Source organism: Panthera leo, chromosome A2 (genome assembly GCF_018350215.1).
Source record: "Panthera leo isolate Ple1 chromosome A2, P.leo_Ple1_pat1.1, whole genome shotgun sequence".
Taxonomy (NCBI): Eukaryota; Metazoa; Chordata; class Mammalia; order Carnivora; family Felidae; genus Panthera; species Panthera leo.
In genome coordinates, this window is record NC_056680.1 from 2,029,207 (window position 1) to 2,050,057 (window position 20,851).

At 51.4% G+C, this 20,851-nt stretch overlaps 1 protein-coding gene and 1 long non-coding RNA gene across 3 annotated transcripts in view; both read left to right on the top strand.

Moving 5' to 3' along the window:
* The window catches only part of LOC122213736 (zinc finger protein 77-like), an 81,397-nt gene that overhangs the window by 38,935 nt on the left and 21,611 nt on the right, over positions 1–20,851 (top strand). The gene's annotated exons all lie outside the window — the stretch shown is intronic.
* Positions 1,896–17,892, top strand: LOC122213737. Of its 2 annotated transcripts, none has more exons than XR_006199622.1 (4): positions 1,896–2,370; positions 11,264–11,390; positions 14,333–14,496; positions 14,910–17,892. It is a non-coding gene; the product is annotated as an uncharacterized LOC122213737 (long non-coding RNA). The 2 variants fall into 2 exon arrangements; XR_006199623.1 differs by lacking the exon at positions 1,896–2,370 and adding an exon at positions 3,045–3,724.

Below are 20,851 nucleotides of genomic sequence, written 5' to 3' on the forward strand. Positions count from 1 at the left end.
GCAGACAACTTGATCTCAGGCTTCCAGCCACCTCAATTGTCTGTCCACAAATATCTGTCCTCTGAGCCACCCAGTGTGTAGCACTGTGTTACAGCAGCCCCAGGAGAAGAATGCATTCCGAAGGAGGGAAGGGACCTCGGATATCCAAGGGACAGCTGGAAGCCGCTGTGTCTACAGCAGAGTGAGAGGGGAAGAGGCACAGGAGATGTGAGAGGAGAGGATGGGGCGGGTCACATGTGCCACTCAGCCAAGAAGACGGACTTTGGTGGTGGGTGGTGTGGACCCTCAAGATGAACCGATAGGGCAGCCTCACTGGACCCGTTACCATGACAACAGACAGCAGGATGGTGATGTCGTCCAAGGTGGTGGGTCACGCTGGGCGGATCATAGCAGTGGCAATGACGTGGAGGTTGGAGTGCAGATAGAGTTGGAGTTGGAGCCATGAGAATTTCGCGGTTTGCAGGTGGGCTGACAGAGATTCCAGGAAATGTTCCCACGATGTCAATACTTCGCAAATAGTTGGATGGTTTTGGTAGAATTTCATCAATACTATAACCAAGTTTTTCTTGGAACTTCACAAATGCCACTTCAGCATTTTATACAGAAGAACAATTGTTCGATCATGGACATGCTTTTCTATATAATGAGGTAGAGGGAATTACCCAAAAACGAGCAATCATCAAGAACTTGTATGTTGGAAGTATAATGCTGAAGGTATGGATGTATAGAAGTATTTTCACATAGGAATCAAAGATCATCACTTAAAACAGAAACACCTGGGGCGCCTGGGTGGCTCAGTCGGTTAAGGGGCCGACTTCGGCTCAGGTCATGATCTCGCGGTCCGTGAGTTCGAGCCCCGCGTCGGGCTCTGTGCTGACAGCTCAGAGCCTGGAGCCGGTTTCAGATTCTGTGTCTCCCTCTCTCTGACCCTCCCCAGTTCATGCTCGGTCTCTCCCTGTCTCAAAAATAAATAAATGTTAAAAAAATTTTTTTTTTAAACAGAAACACCTTCATGGCCTCGCACATTAGACAAGTGTCCAGGGACATGTGTGTTATCAGAGCATCTCAGTTCCAGGCCTTGGAAACAGCTCTGCTGAGAATCCCCAGCCCTGAAGGGGCCTGTCCTGGATAATTCGAGAGTGAAAGAAACTCAGGGAGAAATCTTCATGAACTCGCATTCGGTAAGGTTTCTTAACTGACAGGATAATCTCAGGGAACACAAGAAAAAGTAGCTAAATAAGGCTTCAGCAAGATGAAAATCTTTTGTGCATCAAAGGTCAATATCAAGAGATTGAAAGGACATAAAATGGGAGAACAACCTTGTAAATCACATCCATGGTAAGATTTTATCATTCAGAATACACAAAGAAGTCTTAAGTGAGTAACAAAAACGTGGCCCAGTCAGAAAGCAAGCAACACCTTGAAGAGACATTTCTCTTAAGATGACGCACAGGGGCGCCTGGGTGGCTCAGTCGGTTAAGCGTCCGACTTCAGCTCAGGTCATGATCTCGCGGTCCGTGAGTTTGAGCCCCGCGTCGGGCTCTGGGCTGACGGCTCAGAGCCTGGAGCCTGCTACCGATTCTGTGTCTCCCTCTCTCTCTGCCCCTCCCCCGTTCATGCTCTGTCTCTCTCTGTCTCAAAAATAAATAAACGTAGGGGCGCCTGGGTGGCGCAGTCGGTTAAGCGTCCGACTTCAGCCAGGTCACGATCTCGCGGTCTGTGAGTTCGAGCCCCGCGTCAGGCTCTGGGCTGATGGCTCGGAGCCTGGAGCCTGCTTCCGATTCTGTGTCTCCCTCTCTCTCTGCCCCTCCCCCGTTCATGCTCTGTCTCTCTCTGTCCCAAAAATAAATAAAAAAAAAAAATAAATAAAAAATAAATAAATAAACGTTAAAAAAAATTAAAAAAAAAAAGATGACGCACAAATGTCTAATAGACACCTGAACCGATCCTCCCATCAGGACGATGCGAGTCAGAACCACGATGAGATGCCACTTCCCACTCACGAGGACGGCTAGGAGCCAGAATCCAGAAAAGAAGCGGCGGCCAGGATTGGAGAAAGCGGAACCCTGTGCTTGGCTGGTGGGAGTGTCAGGGCAGCTGACGTGGAAAAAAGATTGGTGGTTCCTCAAAAAGTGAAACACAGAACTGCAGTGTGACCCAAGTGTTCCAGTCCTACGTAAACGGAAACAGACACTCAGATGTGTGCACACGAATGCCAGGTGCAAAACTGTGCAGACCCCGCAAAAGAGGGACACGTCCCAAGTGTCCCCCAGTGCGTGGATGGATGAACAGGGTGCGGCGTATCCACAGGACGGACGGTGATTCAGCCCCAGAGAGGAATGAAGGACAGACACAGCATGCACGTGAACGGTATGGTGACAATGTTATACCACGTGGAAGACACCAGCCACACCTGGCCACGTGGTGTGAGTCACTTACATTAAATAGGCAGAGTGGGCAAATCCGTAGAGACACGAAGTATTTCAACAGTGCCCAGGAGGCATGATTTCCTGGCTATTGTGGCCTTTAAATTTGTTTCGGAAAATGGAGGTATAATTCACATCCCATAGGGCTCACACTTGTAAGAGTAAAACTCAGCGTTCTTTTTATTTTGTGTGTTCCCAGAGCTGTCCCACATCAACCCACCCCCTGAAGAAGGATGTGGAGCTTTTACATTCCACATCCACAGGGACGGATTATAAAATGGATCTGCGTGACTTTCCTTGCAGAATTTAACGCACACCTGATCATTGCAATGTGTCACGTCTGGGGCTGTGCCTGGCTGGGGCCGCGGGGTCCCACATCCCTTGGTGGCTGAGGCCTCGGGGCACTTTTGATTGACCTGAGGCCTGAGACGTGGAGGTTGGTTCAGAGGTCGGGGCCTCACGCTTTCAATGGGCCAGGTTAAAACTCAAGGAGACCAATCATCCCTTAGGTGAGGCCACAGACCAGTGACTTTCTTCTCTCTTATTTTTTAATTTTTTAAATGTTCTTTTATTTTTGAGAGACAGAGGCAGAGCACAAGTGGGGGGAGGGCCAGAGAGAGAGGGAGACACGGAATCTGAAGCAGGCTGCAGGCTCTGAGCCACCCAGGCACCCCGTCAGTGAGCTGTTCTTAAACACAGGGGACAAGTGCATCGTCACCCCGTGTCGACCACGAACACAGGGTCACCAGGACATTCTGTTCTTTCGCGTCCCGAATCGACCCTGGACTAGGGAGTCTCCGCAGAGAAAGTGAGTCGGATTCCCTGAACAGCATAGGAGGAGGCAGGCTGCTCAGCTCGCCCCGAGCTCTTTCAGCTGAGAGCCCACCTCCTGGCAGGCGGATCGGACGCGTGTGTACCGCCAGCCTGTCACTCAGGGGGGAAAAAGGCGGGACCTGGGGGTATCTGCCCAATTTTCAGCCACCCAGGACTACCCTCCAATCAGAACGGGAAGGGCCGAAGGCTGTCCTATCACGGTGAGGAAGCGAGGTGGCCTGGTAACGTCCAATCGGGTTCTGGGGGATTATCTTCGGAACCCATCCAATCAGGCCGCAGGGACTGAAGGATCGCCCAATCAGGGCCCGGGACCTGTGCACCACCCAATCAGGCCCGAGCGAGAGCCCGGTGGGTGTGGCTCTCCGCCGGGGCGGCTGGCGCAGTCGGATCCTGCGCTGCCACGGTTTCGGGTGTGCGCGGCGTAGGAGGACGCCCCGAGGGCGTGGAGCGGGGGCCCCGAGATGGTGAGTGCGCGGGCCGGCGGGGCGGATGGGACCAGCCAGACCTAGGTGGAAGCGGCCGCGGCGGGGTGTCCCGTCCCCAGGGGTCCGCACCTGGGTCCTGGGCGGTTGGAACTGAGAAGGGAGGCTGGGGGAGGGCAGGGGGGAGGCCTGGGATTCGGGGAGCGTGTGCGACGACCTGACTAAGCAGGAGTTTGCTCCTCGGTGGGGGACAGGTAGAGACTGTCCGGCGAGTTGTCTCATAAAGGAAACTATTTGCAGCCATAAGGAGGCCGCAGGGAATAGCTTCCGAATCCGCGACTCCCCAGCAGGGAAGAGGGTTTTTCTTTTATGGAGGGTGAGGATGAATATTCAGAAAGGGGAGCTCTGTTGGGGGCAGTCTAGGCGGGCGTGAGGTTGCTCGGACCGAGCTGCAAGACGTGCCCAGAAAGCACGCGTGCAGTGTGACGGTCACGGAGCCAGAGCTGCTCCCGGGGGCTGACACTTGGACGTTAGAATCCAGCGGAGGTAAGTGTGGGACGTGGGGCCGGGGCTGAGCGCGCGCTGAGGGAGCAGGTGCGCGCGCACGGGGTCCTGGGCTGCGATCTCGGGTAAGAAATGCAGGGTTTTCTCACTTTGGAAACCGCGCGGAGAGTTTCACGGGTTTGGCTGTTTCCTGGCCTGGTGCACTGTCAGTCTTTGCTTCCACGCTGTTCCCTTCAAGTCTTAAATGGCTGAGATTGGTTTTCTGTTTTTCCATTTCTTTGCGATTCTGACCCGGACCAGGAAGTTATGCAAGGAGTGTACTGGGCAAATAGAGCTGGTGAGGCGTAGATCACGGAATGGAGCGGGGGTCCTAAAATGATTGCTTTTCTGGGCACCCCCTAAACCCGCTGAGCTTATAGGGAGACCCACGGTGGACCTGTCACCCAACCAACCTGAGTTCTCTGCTTGGTGAGTCAGAAACTGCTCCACACTGAGCAGTCCCAGGAAGAAAACTTTATTAGCAGCAGATACAGAGATCAGTAGATCACAGGGAATAACTTCCAAAGCCCTGACCCCCCGGAGGGAGGGTGGATGGGCTCTTCTGGTTTAGGGCTGGGATGGGTATTTCCATGGGGAAGCCTCGTCACCCTGAGTGGGGCAGGCAGGAGGAGTGCTGGGGGTGGGCCTTAGGGCAGCAGGCCTGTCCCCAGGGTGTGTGTCATGTACAGGAGGCTTTGCTCCTTCTTGGGTAGAGACTTTAGTGTGATAATGAGGTAAAGGTAATTGGTGGTCATTCCAGAGGTCCCTCCAGGTCCCTCCGCACAGGCAGGAATCAGAGGCTCCTCAAACTGGTCGGGGAGGTTGGGGCCCTGGAGGTCTGGTGAGGGCAGGTCAGTCTGCTCCAGGGGCGGGTTCCTGTCGTTTGCCTGAGTTAAAGAGGACAGCTGGAAAGGACAGCTTAGGGAAACGTGGGGCAAAGGTCTGTGAGTACAACCACGTGGGCTTGAGGTCTAGCTGGTGACAGACCTGGCGGATGACCTCAAATCTGCACCTGGCTGAGGACAGTTTATTACAATCAATTCCAACAGGGACCTGCTCCCATCTCAGGGACCCTCCAGTGAAACAGAGCCGGGGCGTGGCTGTTCTGCAAGAGGGGGATGGGCAGGAACGCCCAGTGTCAGGATCCGACCCCTGCGGTGGAGGAAGGCCTCAGTGGCTCAGGTCCCCAGGGCCTCGTTCTTCAGCTCAGTGGATGCTCAGAGTGTGGGCCTCCCACACTTCAAGGGAGGACAGTGGCCTGGGTAAAGTTTGGGTAGGAAAGGGGCAGTGGTGGACAGTTGGTCAAACCAGTGTCAAATGAAGATTCCCAATTGAGTAAGGAGAGTCCTGTATTGAGGAGAATGATTGCAAAGAGGTGGGGTGGGAGGGGACTGTTGCACTAGGGGCAGGGGCCTTGCAGGGGGGCAGGGGCTACATCAACAGGGAGACACTGTGAGCAAAAGGCATCTGAGTGTCTCGAGTCGTGTAACAGGAAGGAGAAGAGAAAAGAGACCAGGAAAGTGCAGGTGTGGGGCTGACGTGGTGGGTCCCTGAGGCCAGCTCGTCCCCCTGTCCCCAGGAGGGGCTGTGTGGCTCAGGATGAGGGCAAGCCCACGTTCAGGGCTCAGAAGGAAGGAGAGAAGCCAAAGCAAAGTGGGACCAGCCAGCATTTTGTGCCCCTTGGTCACGGGGACAAGCAGCTGAGCTGATCACAGATGAGGCACAAAGTGTGGGTGTGGGGGTCTGCGCGTGGCCCTGTCGTGGGTGAGCCAGGGGGACTTCCTGTCAGTCTTCTCCTGGTCTGATGGGGGAGGGGCCCTCGTGCAGCCTGCTGTTTTCCAGACCCCAGCAGGGTGGGGGAGGGAGTGCCTTTCCCTTCCACTGAGGTTTTCCTGGGAGCACAGGGCTCAGGTAGGCGTCTGCATGTCACCTGTCACCTGTGAGCAGGACCTGTCACCCTGTCCAGCTCCGCACGGGTCCTCTGCCAGCCTCTTGTTGAGCAGGTGTAAAATGCCCGAGTTCTTTCTGCCTCTTTTCTTCCCCTTCAGGGCAGAGGGTAGTAAGTGTGTCAGGTCGTTCCTGTCCCTGCTGACCCGGGTTACTGGGGCTTTATCCAGAGAGCGTCCCCTGGGGAAAAGTGTCTCAGGACAGAACTGTCCTTCTCCATGAGGGTTGGGGGGGGGTCTGCAGGGGGCTCCACACCTTCATGCAGGTGGGTGGAGTCATGGGTCAGAGGATTCATCCAAATGCTGGTGACGGTTCCACGCAGGGTCCAGAGGTGGAAAACTGTCTTCCTGATCTGTCCCCTGGGAATTGCCGGTGTCAGAGACGCACACAAATTCTGTGAACTGAGACGGGTTCAATTCTAACGGTACCAGGTCCCTGTTCTCTGAAAGGGATAAACAGCTTCCATGCTTGTGAAACCACACAGGGGCCCTAGAGCCGCCCCTCCCACTGTGGCCTTGACCTCAGGGTGGAAGCCGTGATGCTGCACCTGGTTGTCCACACAGCAGCTTGGGGTCCCCGTGTCATTCGGGTGACCTGGGTTGCTGGAAGCTGGGGCCTCCTCTGGGCTGGGGACCGGCCACCCCCAAAGCTGGGCCTGGTGGGAGGCAAGGGAGGGTGTGGTGGGGTCTCGCTCGCCTGCAGGTGGCCTCCAGCCCCCGGGATCAGTGGGGACCAGTGGGGACCAGTGGGGAAGGGGCTGGGGCCGCCCTGGGGTGTCTCCCGAGGACCGGTGTTGGCATCGTCCAAGGAGTTGTGGGGTTAAGTGGGATCTGTGGAAACAGGAAGATGTGCAGGTCAGACTGAGGGAAGGCTCCTCGGGGTCAAGTGCCATTGGAAGGGTCATGAACACAGAGCGTGTAGGGGTCAGATCCTAAACTGGGAGGGCTTCCTCTCTGGTGAGAATTGTGGCCCCAGAGGAGGGGGTTCAGGGCGTGTGGAGCTCAGAGTCCAGTCCCCAGGGGTCTCTGGTCCCCTCCTTCCATCCCAGAGGACCGGTGTCAGCAGGGAGAGCTTGGCGCTCATGGGGGGACTGGGTGTCACCCTGTGCACTGGGGTGTCATGTGTGGTGTGGGCGCCGTGGGTGACCAGTCTGAGCGGCTCCTGCTCTGGTGCTCAGCCCGTTGTTTCTGGAGAGGCTCTCGCTGCCCTGGGCATCCAGTGTGGGTGACACTTAGGACTTTTGTCCCTTGGCCATACCTCTTTGTGCTGGCAGCTTTCCGTGTCGTCACCCCCCAGCAGGCGTCACTCGACCTGATCTCTGTTGCGGGGCGAGAGGGGAATGTCAGCAGTGCCACCGGTGATGTGTGGCTGCCCAGGGCTCGTCTGTGCCTCTCGGGCGGGTGCTTGCGGCTCAGTGTGTCCGGTGAAGCCCTCCGTCCCGGGATGGTGGGGCGCGGGGTCTCCAGTTCATGTTTTCCTTTTGTGGGCTCTGCTGTTGCCGTCAGTGTGGTCTTGTCTCCAGGGTAAAAGTCTCGTAAGTCCTTCTGCGCTGGGGGGACATTGCATGTTGTAGCTCGTAAGTTACACGTTAGCAGGAAACGGGGTGCAGAGTGTGAACCACATGTCGGTTTTGGGTCCCGTCACTTGCGACTTCATGGCGTCCAGCTCGAGTGGGTGACATGGGGTCTCCTGGGCGTCACACGTTGGTTTATCTGATTCCTCCAGGGCTGAGCATTTCTCACGTGTGGGTTTCCTCTTCCGTGGAAGCATTTCCAGCGTGTTGTCTCCTGTAACTCATGTGTCTTCTTCCTGAACTTCTGTTTCCTTCACGTCCTGAGGACATTTGTCTGTTTCATTTCTACGTGTTGTGTTTTCTCCACGTCAGGGTGTGTCCTTTCTCTGGGTTGTCTGCGTAGATGCACCCTTCACGTTGTTAGTAGACTTGTCCTTCCCCGTCTCTTCCTGTGTAGACGACCGTCTTTTGTTCTGTGGGAAAACTCCTCCATCGCTCAGGTCTGATCACACGTGCTGGAACTTTCTGTCCGTGTGTTCCTCTTGTTTCCAGTTAAATCCACCAGACTCGGTTATTGCCCGTGAATCTGATGATCCCTTTTACCCTTTAGAAAACCAGTCTTCCCTGGCCCCCTGTGTCCTGGTGTCCCTGTCTCTGCCACCGCCCTGTGGCACTTGCCGTGTGGACATCCACTTGCCTAAATCAGGGGCGACTGATGTCTCCCCTTAACTATATCCTCATTACGGGAATCGATGGCAAGTGGGAGATACTTGTCCTGGGAGATAAGAGCATCCCCAAGTGCATCCTCCAGTCCAAGATAAGGAATGTGATCCCACCCGGTATTTCCACAAGTCCGTAGTTAAGCCTATGGAGTGGGGTACGCTGTGGTTTAAGGAGCGATTTTGAGATCCCAGTCTCACAGGATTGGTCAAGGTGATAGATGAGTCATGCAGTTGTTGGGGAGTCCTTCCCATTTTCCAGCTGATCACAAAATCCTGTGTCCATGGGGTCCTGTCATTATCCCTCTAGAGACACAAGCATGGAGATTGTGTCTACATGAGCCGTAGGGTGGTTTCTCTGAAGCTGACCTCAAGTTGTTCAGGATCGGTTTTCAGGACTTGAGGAAAGAGGGCAGATTGGTTTTTAATGACTTTAACTCAAGAGAATGGACGATGGGAACCCTAGTTTGGAGAACGGTAGCCAGAAATTTGAGGAAACCAGACGAATTCAGGACCTAGTCTGGTTTATAAGAAAGAGTATCAAAGTCTAATACCTACAAAAATGTGTTCCTGAAACATAATTTTCTCTCTGCATTCACTCTTATTTCCAGAGATAGCCAAATCAAGAACAATTCATTTGTAAAACAAGTCCAGTTTTAACAAAATGGCCTACTTACTTACAAAAGCTCAGCAAACGCAGTGATTGACCATATAAGTTTTCCAAAAACTTGCTTTGCTCAAAATTTTCATAAGGAATCTCTAGATTGAACTTCATTAGCCCCTTGAGGCCAGAAGGTAAGTGAAATATCTGTCATCAGACTTGTCTGCAAGACCTATAAATTTTCGTGACTTCCTCCTCTTGAGGCCCCCAAACTATCCTGAGGTTTTCTGCGCCTGCCAGGAGTTGACTTGACTCACCTGGTAAGGCTGCTGGGAACTCTGTCAGCAAGGCATCAGGCCAGTATTTCCAGGAGGCCTGATTGGTTCCAGTAAGTCTACCTTAATTCCTTCATGCTGTCTGCTTATTCTGAGTCTATGCAGGTCTCTGTCAAATCTAACATTCCAGTCAGAGCCTTAGTAAAACAACCATTGTGTCCAATGGTGTCCTATTACAAGGAGAATACGTTCTCATTGAACTTATGCAAAAGGAGGGGAGGACTCAGCACTCAGATGTGTAGGAATGTGTTTGCTTGTAGGTCAAGATGGCAGCTGGGTACATGGGAACTAAGGAGTTAAGGGGGGAATCTGACAGAAGCAAGGCTGCCGAGACTCAGCCAGCGTCAGGAAAGGGTCCCAGCTGAGTCCTTCACATGTGCGGATTCACCACGGCCGAGCTGCCGTTGCCATATTTGCCACTCGTTGGGAATAGACCTTGGGAACAGAGTGGAGAGGAGAGGAAAGGGGTCATTCGCCCATACAGGCCCGAATGGTCTGACCTTGTTCACCCTCAGACCCATAGACCATACCAGGGACCCCTTGGATAGAGAACTTTGGCTGCCTGGTGAGGACTGTGGTTACACCTGCCAAAGGGCAAAAAGAAAGGAGAGGGAGTCACGGATCCCCCTGAAGGGCAAGAGGGGAAATCCCTCATCCTGTTGGGCAAGGGGTGCCCCATAGACACCCCCTGGGACTTGGGATCCTCACCAAGGAGGAACCTCAGGTGGAGGTTGTCAGCTGCCCAGAGAACGCTAGGGTCAGTCCACCGAGGGAAACTCCCAGAAAATTCCTAGAAAATCCCAGGAGAGGCCCAGTACAGCAGAGGGTCCCTGTGAAGGCCATTAAATGTGGGGTGACCCGATCAGAGGGAGGCCCGCAGCTCAGGGGGTGAGAGTTCCCCCAAGGCAGAACAGAGGAGATGGGAGTTTGCTGAATACCCTGCGAGGGAGCAGCGGGCAGGATGGCAAAGGAGAGGCCGTCTGCCGGGAGGCAGTGTTGAGGGGCTACAGTTATGGGGTCACGAGGGAGCATGGGAACCTTTGGAATGCTCCCTGTGTGGGACCTGTGCCCGGTTGTAAGTACGCAGGGGTTAGTTAGGGCCTGTGGCCATTTCGAGGCAGGTCACTCAGGAGCGCGTGTGCATTCAGCTGTGTGCTCACTGTGCCCTTCGCTGCATATCTTTCCATCACTCAGGCCTGTTGCCTAAAAACGGTCCATACACTGTGATTCTCCCTCCTGTGACGTGAGCGGTGGCTGTGTCCCCATCAATCCCTCAGGGACTCTTCCTTCTGGTGCCCTTTTCCTTGAATTCTGGGCCCTGGGTTAAAAGTTTGAGCGGCCCTGCTGACTTCCACGTTTCTTGAGGCCCCGGACTCGTCTTACACATCAGGTGTGCCAGGTGCCCGGGCCCTGGCCTGTGTCCGTGCCCAGAGCCCACCTAATCCGGGGAAAGGGTCGTGTCTGCCTCTGTCGGAAGAGAGGGGACTCCAGCAGGCTTCGTGCCCTTGTTCCTTCCAGGGCGAGAGCTGCTCCCATGAAGCAGCACTGGAATCTAAGTGTCCACACCATCCTGACATTCTGGTTCCAGTTCTTGGAGCTGATGACGAGGCATAATCTTCTTAGAGCAAGCCAAGCGTGTGTCCTCCAGTCTGTGTGTGGTCCGAGTGAATATTTCAGTTTTCGGTCTGTACAGTACTGGTCTGCTCAGATCTGTCTCAGTGTAAATATCCCAGTAAATGGGGTGTGTGTAAGTCCATGTCAGCTGTTGTCCTCACCCTCTGTTGTGACTCAGGGGTCCTAGGAATGGAGTCAGCTCCCTGCCTGTCACCCACACCCTTCATTCTCTAACCCACACCCTTCATCCTCCCACACACGTGGGTGATGATGGAGCTTTGCTGCAATAGAGTGTGTGGTATGTTTCAGGCCCCTGTGGTCTTTGAGGACGTGGCTGTGAACTTCACCCCGGAAGAGTGGGCTTTGCTGGATTGAGGTCAGAGGAAGCTCTACAGAGATGTGATGCTGGAGACCTGCAGGAACCTGTCTGCTGTGGGTAAGCATGGCTCCATACCTTCACTGGTCTCTTCAGGAGGAGGGAGAAAAGGTCAATATTTGCAAATCATATGAGACTGTACCTAGAATATCCTTAAGGCTTCACTAATTAGTATTAGAAGTAATAAATGAATTGGAAAAGTTGCAGAACACAAATTAATATTGCAAAATCTGTGCATTTCTATATTTACTACCCACGTAGCTGAGAAATTAAGGAAACAAACCCATGTTCAATTCGTTCAAAAACAATAGAATACTATGTTAAAAGTAACCAAGGATGTTGAAACAGCTTACTCTGGCAGGTATAAAACATTTTTTTTTTTTTTTTTTAATTTTTTTTTTCAACGTTTTTTATTTATTTTTGGGACAGAGAGAGACAGAGCATGAACAGGGGAGGGGCAGAGAGAGAGGGAGACACAGAATCGGAAACAGGCTCCAGGCTCCGAGCCATCAGCCCAGAGCCTGACGCAGGGCTCGAACTCACGGACCGCGAGATCGTGACCTGGCTGAAGTCGGACGCTTAACCGACTGCGCCACCCAGGCGCCCCGAAACATTTAATGAAAGACATTGAAGGTGACATTGTCACGGATTGTACGGACTAATTTTTTTGAAAACGCCCATAGTATAAAAAGCCCTCTACGTACTGAGTGCAATCTCTATCAATATACTAATAGTATTTTTGAAAGAACTAGAGCAAAATACTCTCAAATTTGTGTAAGAACAGAAAAGATTCCCAACAAACAAAGCCATTTTGAGAAAGCATACCAAAGCTAAGCAAAAAACAGTCCTAGATTTCAAACTGTAGTAAACAAAACCATATAGTACAAAAGCAGATACAGAGCTCAAGGCAACAGAATAGAGAGTCCAGAAGTCAACCCATGTTTATATGGCCAGATTATCTACAAAGAAGGAGCTGAGAATATACCGTGGGGAAAAGACTGTCTCTTCAGGAAGCGGTGCTGGGAAAATGAGACAGCTACCCGCAAGATGAAATTGGAAAATCTTCGTACCTCTTACCTGAAAGGAAGCTCAGTATGGATTAAACACCTCAGGATAGGACTTGAACCCATACATGTCTTAGGACAAAACAGAGGCGCTGAACTCATGGACATCAGTCTTAGCAATATTTTTGTGGAATTATGCCATCAGGTAAGGGAAACAAAAGGGAAAGTAAAAAATGGGAACAGGGACATAACAGACATTTTCCCACAGAAGATATAGAGATGGGCACTTAACGCATGAAAAGCTGCTCAATGTCACTAATCATCAGGGAGATGCACATCAAAACCACAATGAGCTGTCCCCTCCCAGAAGCCAGAATGGCTAGTATCAGAAAGATAAGAAATAGCAAGTGATGTTGAAGGTGTGGAGAAAAAAAATCTCGTTGTTGGGATTTAAATTGGTGCAGCCACCTTGGAAAACAGTATGGAGTTTCCACAAAAAACTAAACACAAGTACCATCTGTCCATAATTCTACTTCTGGGTGGGTAAACTTACCAAAAAAACTAACAGAAAAAGATAGGCGCACCGTCCCACTCCCTGTGGCATCAGTCACAATACTTAAGATATGAAAGCAACCCAGGAGTCCATCAACAGGTGAACGGATAGTGAAGATGTGGTATCTACTCAGCCATTTGTGACAACACGGTTGGACCTACAGGACATTATTCCAAGTAAACAAGTCAGAAAGGCAAACGTATTTTACTTACGTGTGGAATCGAAACAGCACAATGAACGAACGAACAACAAGAAATAGAAACAGACTTAAAACTATAGAGATTCAATTGGCGTTTGTGGGATTGGAAGGGGTTGGAGGAACATGTGAAATAGGTAAAGGGGATTGAAAAGTACAGAGTTGGGTTTATTCAGCAAAGAGGTCATGGGAATGCAGAGTCCTGCACAGGGAATATGGGCAGTAATATTGTAGTATTTTGTTCAGTGACAGATGGTAATTCCAATTATCGTGGTGAGGATCTTGTAATGACTGTAATTGTCCCAAGCACTAGGCTGTACAATATTACAGATCAATAGATTTCCACTGAAAACGCCCCACACTTATCATCATTAACGAACCTGAAGACTAAAGTAAGAGCCCATCTTCCAGATTGCTTGTGGTCCTTCAAATCCTCCCTGGTGAGAGCTCTTCTCAGGGGCAGGACAGCAGCCACACACGCACCATCTAATCTCCTAGTGGCAGCTGGGGCAGCGCAGACAGGCTCCACCGAGGGCCTCTGTGCCTTCAGAACAGACCAGTGTTCCTCTGGTTGACCAAGTTCTGGAGAAGGAAAAGCATTTGGACACAGCCATTAGAAAGGTGACTCAGCCTTTGCTGGAGAAGATGATGTCTGTCATTCACGTGGCTTCCCTGTTGGACTTTTCACCCATCCTCACCCTCGTGGTGAGCCTTTTGTGTTCCTCTTGTAGAGGTAGGTGTGGACGTGTGTGTCTTGCCCAATTCCTTCCTACTTTGCTTGTCTGATACTTATCTCCACTTTATGTCTATTTTTTTTTTTTTAAGATTATTTATTTACTTTGAGAGAAAGAGTGTGTGGAAGGAGCAGAGAGGGAATCCCAAGCAGGCCCCACACTGTCAGTGCAGAGCCCACACAGGGCTGGAGCTCGTGAACCATGAGGTCATGACTAGAGCTGAAGTCGGCTGCTTAACCCACAGTTTCCAATGGTCAGGCGCCCCAGTCTCCATCTGTTCGGAAGTATTTGTGAGTGAATGGGCCGCCATTATGTACCCTTTTCCTATTACTGCCAAAGTCCCAAATCACTAGGGTCTCCCGAAGTTTTCTTTGGTCACGTGTCCATTCTTTCTGATGAACTTCATCTACATTTCAGGATCCGTGTATGAATAGAAATCAGCATATGGTCTATGTTCTTACCTTACACACCAGGTCACTTCCAAAGAAATTAAATTAGGCTCCCAATTCTTGTAGTTTCTCCCAGTAAAGGTAAAGCGTGTGGATCAAAGACTCCGTGGGCTACTGAGTGAAGAGGAAACAGTAATATTTACGATAAACGATTCCTGTTCTGCCTTTGGAGAAAACCAGAAGTTTCATAGCAGTGGAGACGAAACCCAAACCCAGGAAGGGTGTGTGAGGTGAGTGACAGTTGTACGGGAGGCATGCGTGGATCCGGAGAGATTGGGAGACTACCTTGAAATTTAAGAACAGCCATAACCTAGCTCAACAATCGTATAGTCAGATTTGCACAGGACACTGTTTTTACAAACGCATTCTAGGTACTGACCATCTGAAGAACAATTCAGTTGGAAATAATGGTCAGGAAAAACTATATGTAAGAAACCCAGAAAGTTATGACTGTCATTAATGCCAAAGCATTAATCTTGTTCCACGTTGTAACCATACAGACGGTGCCACAAACAAACCCATTCATTGACAATGGACATTATGTAGTCCAATAATAATTAACAAGCATCAATAGATCATTTATTAATAAAGAGATCACTTATAATCATTATTCCCTGACAATGTGCCTTCCTATTTTGAACAGAAGTCTTTTGGTGGGGAGTGTCTGTGAACGTTCTGAATGAAGGAGATCGACGTAGAGAAGCCCTGAACCTGATTACAAGTCTTCCTGTGCATGAGGGGTGTCCTACTTCAGGCAAATCGTGCACTAAGTGTAGAGAAGCCTTCGCGGATGGTTCCTTCCTAGAGAGGACGTGAAGCTCTCACCCAGGGCTCAAACGTAGTCCCTGTGAGGAACGTGGGCTGGGCTGTAGCCCCGTCTCGAGCCTGAGCACTCACGTGGATGTAGACCTCGTAGAGAGATCCTATGAAGGTCAGGATGCTGGGAGAGCATCTGACACAAAAGGGAAGAGTCTCAGTAGTGAAAAATCTCTAGAGTGCAAGAAATGTGGAAAAGCTTTCACTTGCACGTCTTCCTTTCAGGGTCATGTGTCAGTTCACTGTGGACAGAAAGTCCATGAGTGTGACGTTTGTGGGAAAACCTGTATGTATCACTGCTACCTCCCACGCTATGTGAGAACTCACACTGGGGAGAGACTCCTGTCAATGTTAAGAGTGTGGGAGCGCCTTCAGGTATAAGTCAAGCCTGAGAAAACATGTGTGAACACACGCTCAGGAGAAACACTATGAACGACCACACTGTGGGAAAGTCTTCACTTGTCTCTCTTCCTTTCGAGGACACACATGCAAGCACAGTGACATGAAACCTTATGAGCTTAAGCACCATGGAAAAGCCTTCAGGTATCCCAGGAATCTTTGAGCACAGACATGCTGTGGGAAAGCATTTTTTTCTCCCTTAAAATCTTATTTATTTTTCTCTTTTTCTCTTAAAATCTTAATTAAAATGTGAGCCAGTACATTGGAGATGATCCTGGATGCACACAATTTTGGGAAAACTCCAGGTATAGAACTTCATGTATTTTGTTCATGAAAATTCAGGTGGGACAAAAATCTGTTCATTGTTGGGAATATGGCTTTGAGTTTCCAGATGCCTCTTCCTTAATAGGGATCCCACATGTATGGATTCCTAGTTCGTGTCACTGATATGAACACTGATGGTTTTAAGTGTCCTTCTTTGTCCTCTACATCTGTAGGATGTAGATGTTGTTATCTCAGACTTGAAGTAATCATATGGTTATATAAAAATACCTGTTTTCCATTACAATGTCTCTTGGACCCTGGGGTGATAAGAAAGTGTCTGTTGAGGGGAGGTGTACATGCAACTTTATATAATTTTAGAGAAAAATTCCGTGAATTCTACATCCCAGAATATGGCTACTATCTGATCACGACACCAGACTTGTCTTGTTGCAAGTTCATTTCTGTTCGCTGTTGCGGATACTGGAATTTGCCAATTCTGTGTGTACTTTCAGTCCTTATTATTGAAAGATACATTTCAAGTTCAGTTATCTCTTTATTTAACGGATATTTGTTAAAATTCCAATATTGGTTAATGTGTTCGGGCACTGAATCTTGGTATCTTTGGTCAGTTTTGTTCCCAATTATGACCTGGAAGAACATCCCTTTGGACCATGACTCAGATTTGCCTGTTTTTTGTTTTTTGTTTTTTTTTTTTTTTTTTTTAATGAACAGTGACTGTGGTGGAAATACAGTGGGGTGCTTTCCTCTGGCCCCCAGGAGGTAAAGTCTGGAAAGACCAGTACCCTTAATATCAGACAGATCAGTCGGTCAAAATATGGTATCTTGTAAATTTTGGACACAGGAGCCTTTTCCGTTTTATCCCCCCACTGGAGATAAAAACACCTCATTATTTCCATAATATTCCACAGTTCCTAGGTACCCCAAAGGCATTCAAACTATGGGACTAAATGGTTTTGGTTTTACCCTTCACTAAGGTATATGGCCAAGTAAGCATATGTAACTATCCTGTTGGGTTGGATGTCAAAGGGAGAAGTATTGTTTCCTCAGTACTTTCAAGAGGATTTACAGGGCATTTGGCAGACTCATTCAGTGGAGCGTGCAACTTTTGGTCTTGGACTTTTGGATTTTGACTCCACACTGGGTGTAGAGATAACGTTAAAACCAATGATAATAAAATAAAATCTTTAAAGGAAAAAAAAGGATTTGCAATAGTACACGCAAGTTAATATTTACCACTTTGATCTTTTTTTTAAAAGACCCATCAGTAAATTATGCAAAATCTTTACTGTTTAGAGGAGTGGCATGTAAATTGCCATGGGGAGTCAAAAGGGGACGTGTCAGCATTAAGCAGTCCTGAGGGGTTTTCTTTGGATCCAAATGAGGTCTGGTTCCACGATCAAGTGCCCTAAGCGTCGGTCCTGAGTTTGAGCAAACTGCAGATTTTTGAGGCTTTCTGTCCCTTTAAGGCCAAAAGTTGCAACAGGTACATGATGTCTTCCACTGGGGGCAAGCAGACAATGAAACTACCTGCGTACTGTAGCTAAGTAGAGATGCGGAAGACTCTCTCTCCTCCAGATCAGCTTTAGTGGTTTGTGAAACGACAGGAAGATCATCAGTCCCTGGGGCACGACTGTCCAGTGTATTTCTGTGCCTCCAAGAGAGAACAAAACCTCGCTACACTGGTAGCTACACTGGTGGGAGTATAAACTAGGACAGCTGACGTGGAAAACGTTTGGTGGTTCCTCAAGAAGTGAAACACAGAACCGCAGTGTGACCCAAGTGTTCCAGTCCTACGGAAACGGAAACAGACACTCAGATGTGTGCCCACGAATGCCAGGTGCAAAACTGTGCGTTCCCCGCAAAAGAGGGAAACGTCCCAACTGTCCCCCAGTGTGTGGATGGATGAACAGGGTGCTGCGTATCCACAGGACGTTCGGTGATTCAGCCCCAGAAAGGAATGAGGCACGGACACATCATGCACGTGAACGAATCCTGAGAATGTTATACCACGCGGAAGACACCTGCCACACCAGGCCACGTAGCGTGAATCCGCTAACATTAAATAGGCAGAGTGGGCAAATCCGCAGAGACACGAAGTATTTCAACATTGCCCAGGAGGCATGATTTCCTGGCTGTTGTGGCCTTTAAATTTGTCTAGGAAAATGGAGATATAAGTCGCATCCCATAGGTCTCACACATGTTTTTACATGTTTATTTATTTTGAGAGAGGGAGCAGGGGTAGGGGCAGGGAGAGATGGGGACAGATCTGAAACGGACAATATACTTAAGCCCAATACTGGGCTCCGACTCACTAACCAGGAGCTCATGACCTGAGCTGAAGTCCTTGGCTCAAGCGACTGAGTTGCCCAGGTGCTCCTGTGCTCACACTTTTAAGAGTAAAACTCAGTGTTCTTCCCTCCCCTCCCCTCCCCTGCCCTGCCCTGCCCTCCCCTCCCCTTGCGTGTTCCCAGGCTGTCCCACATCAACACACCACCTGAAGAAGGAAGTGGAGCTTTTACATTCCACATCCACAGGGACTGATTACAAACTGTATCTGCCGTGACTTTCCTTGCAGAATATAACGCACACCTGAGTGTTGTAACGTGTCACACCTGTGGCTGTGCCCGGCTGGGACCGCGGGATCCCACGTCTCATGGTGGCTGAAGACACAGGGCACTTTTGATTGACCCGAGGACTGAGAAGTGGAGGTTGGGTCGGGGGGGGGGGGGGGGGGGGGGGGGGGCGACTCTAGGTGTCAAATGTCAGCTCCAAACACGGGTGGACCTGGCTCCCGTGCGATGAGGTCACCGGTCAGTGAGCTGTTCTTAAACGTAGTGACCACGTGTAGAGCACGGACTGAAGGATCACTGGGCCCTTCTGTTCTGTCACGTCCCGATCCCACGCCGGACAAGGGAGTATCCACAGAGAAACTGAGTGGAATGAGCGACAGAAAAGGAGGAGGCGGGCAGGAGACCCCGCCCAGAGCACATTGGACTGAGGGCCCACCTCCCGGCCGGAGGAGGAACCACGTGCGTGCCTCCAACCTGTCACTCAAAGTGGAGAAGGCGGGGCCTGGGCGTTCAGCCCAATCTGTGACCGCAGAGGTGGTGTCAGGATTATCTTCCAATCAGAACGTGAAGGCCCCAGACTGTCCTATCAAGGTGCGGAAGCGCTGTCGGTAAAGTCCAATCTGGTTCGGGGTGGTATCTTCGGGACAGCATCCAATCAGGCCGCAGGGATTGAAGCACCGTCCAATCAGGGCCCGGGACGTGTAAGCTACCCTACCAGACCCGAGTGAGAGTCCGGGGGGTGTGGCTCTCAGCCGGAGCCGTTGGCGCCCTCGGATCCGGTGCTGCCCCAGGCGCGGGTGTGGGCGTCGGAGGAGGAAGCCCCGAGGGCGCGGAGCAGGGCCCCAAGATGGTGAGTGCGCGGGCCGGCGGGGCGGATGGGACCAGCCGGACCTAGGTGGAAGCGGCCGCGGCGGGGTGTCCCGTCCCCAGGGGTCCGCACCTGGGTCCTGGGCGGATGGAACTGAGAAGGGAGGCTGGGGGAGGGCAGGGGGGAGGCCTGGGATTCGGGGAGCGTGTGCGCCGACCTGACTAAGCAGGAGTTTGCTCCTCGGTGGGGGACAGGTAGAGACTGTCCGGCGAGTTGTCTCATAAAGGAAACTGCAGCCGTAAAGAGGCCGCAGGGAATAGCTTCTGAATCCGCGACTCCCCGGGGGGGGGGGTCTTTTATGGAGGGTAACGATGAATATTCAGAAAGGGGAGCTTTGTCGGGGGCAGTCTAGGCGGGCGTGAGGTTGCTCGGACCGAGCTGGAAGACGTGCCCAGAAAGCACGCGTGCAGCGTGACGGTCACGGAGCCAGAGCTGCTCCCGGGGGCTGAGACTTGGACGTTAGAATCCAGCGGAGGTAAGTGTGGGACGTGGGGCCGGGGCTGAGCGCGCGCTGAGGGAGCAGGTGCGCGCGCACGGGGTCCTGGGCTGCGATCTCGGGTAAGAAATGCAGGGTTTTCTCACTTTGGAAACCGCGCGGAGAGTTTCACGGGTTTGGCTGTTTCCTGGCCTGGTGCAGACTGTCAGTCTGCAACCCGCTGTTCCCTTCAAGTCGTAAATGGCTGAGATTGGTTTTCTGTTTTTCCATTTCTTTGTGATTCTGACCCGGACCAGGAAGTTCTGCAAGGGGTGTACTGGGCAATTAGAGCCGGAGAGGCGTAGATCACGGAATGGAGCGGGGGTCCTAAAACGATTGCTTTTCTGGGCACCCCCTAAACCTGCTAAGCTTACAGGGGGACCCACGGTGGACCTGTCACCCAACCAACCTGAGTTCTCTGCTTGGTGAGTCAGAAAGTGCTCCACACTGAGCAGTCCCAGGAAGAAAACTTTATTAGCAGCAGATACAGAGATCAGTAGATCACAGGGAATAACTTCCAAAGCCCTGACTCCCCGGAGGGAGGGTGGATGGGCTCTTCTGGTTTAGGGCTGGATGGGTATTCCCATGGGGAAGCCTCCTCGTCCTGTGTGGGGTGGGAAGAAGGGGTGCTGCGGGTGGGCCTTAGGGCAGCAGGCCTGTCCCCAGGGAGTATGTCATGTACAGGAGGCTGTGCTCCTCCCCCAGTGGAGACTTCAGTGTGATAATGAGGTAAAGGTAGTTGGTGGTCATTCCAGAGGTCCCTCCAGGTCCCTCTGCACAGACAGGAATCCTGGGGCTTCTCAAACTGGTCGGGGAGGTTGGGGCCCTGGAGGTCTGGTGAGGGCAGTGGGTCTGCTCCAGGGGCGGGTTCCTGTCCTTTGCCTGAGTTAAAAGGACAGCTGGAAAGGACAGCTTAGGGAAACGTGGGGCAAAGTTCTGTGAGTACAAGCTCATCAGCTTGAGGTCTAGCTGGTGACAGACTTGGGAGATGACCTCAAATCTGCACCTGGCTGAGGACAGTTTATTACAATCAGTTCCAACAGGGACCAGGTCCCATCTCAGGGACCCTCCAGTGAAACAGAACCGGCTTGGCTGTTCTGTGAGAGGGGGATGGGCAGGAAGGCCCAATGTCAGGATCTGGCCCCTGTGGTGGAGGAAGGCCTCATTGGCTC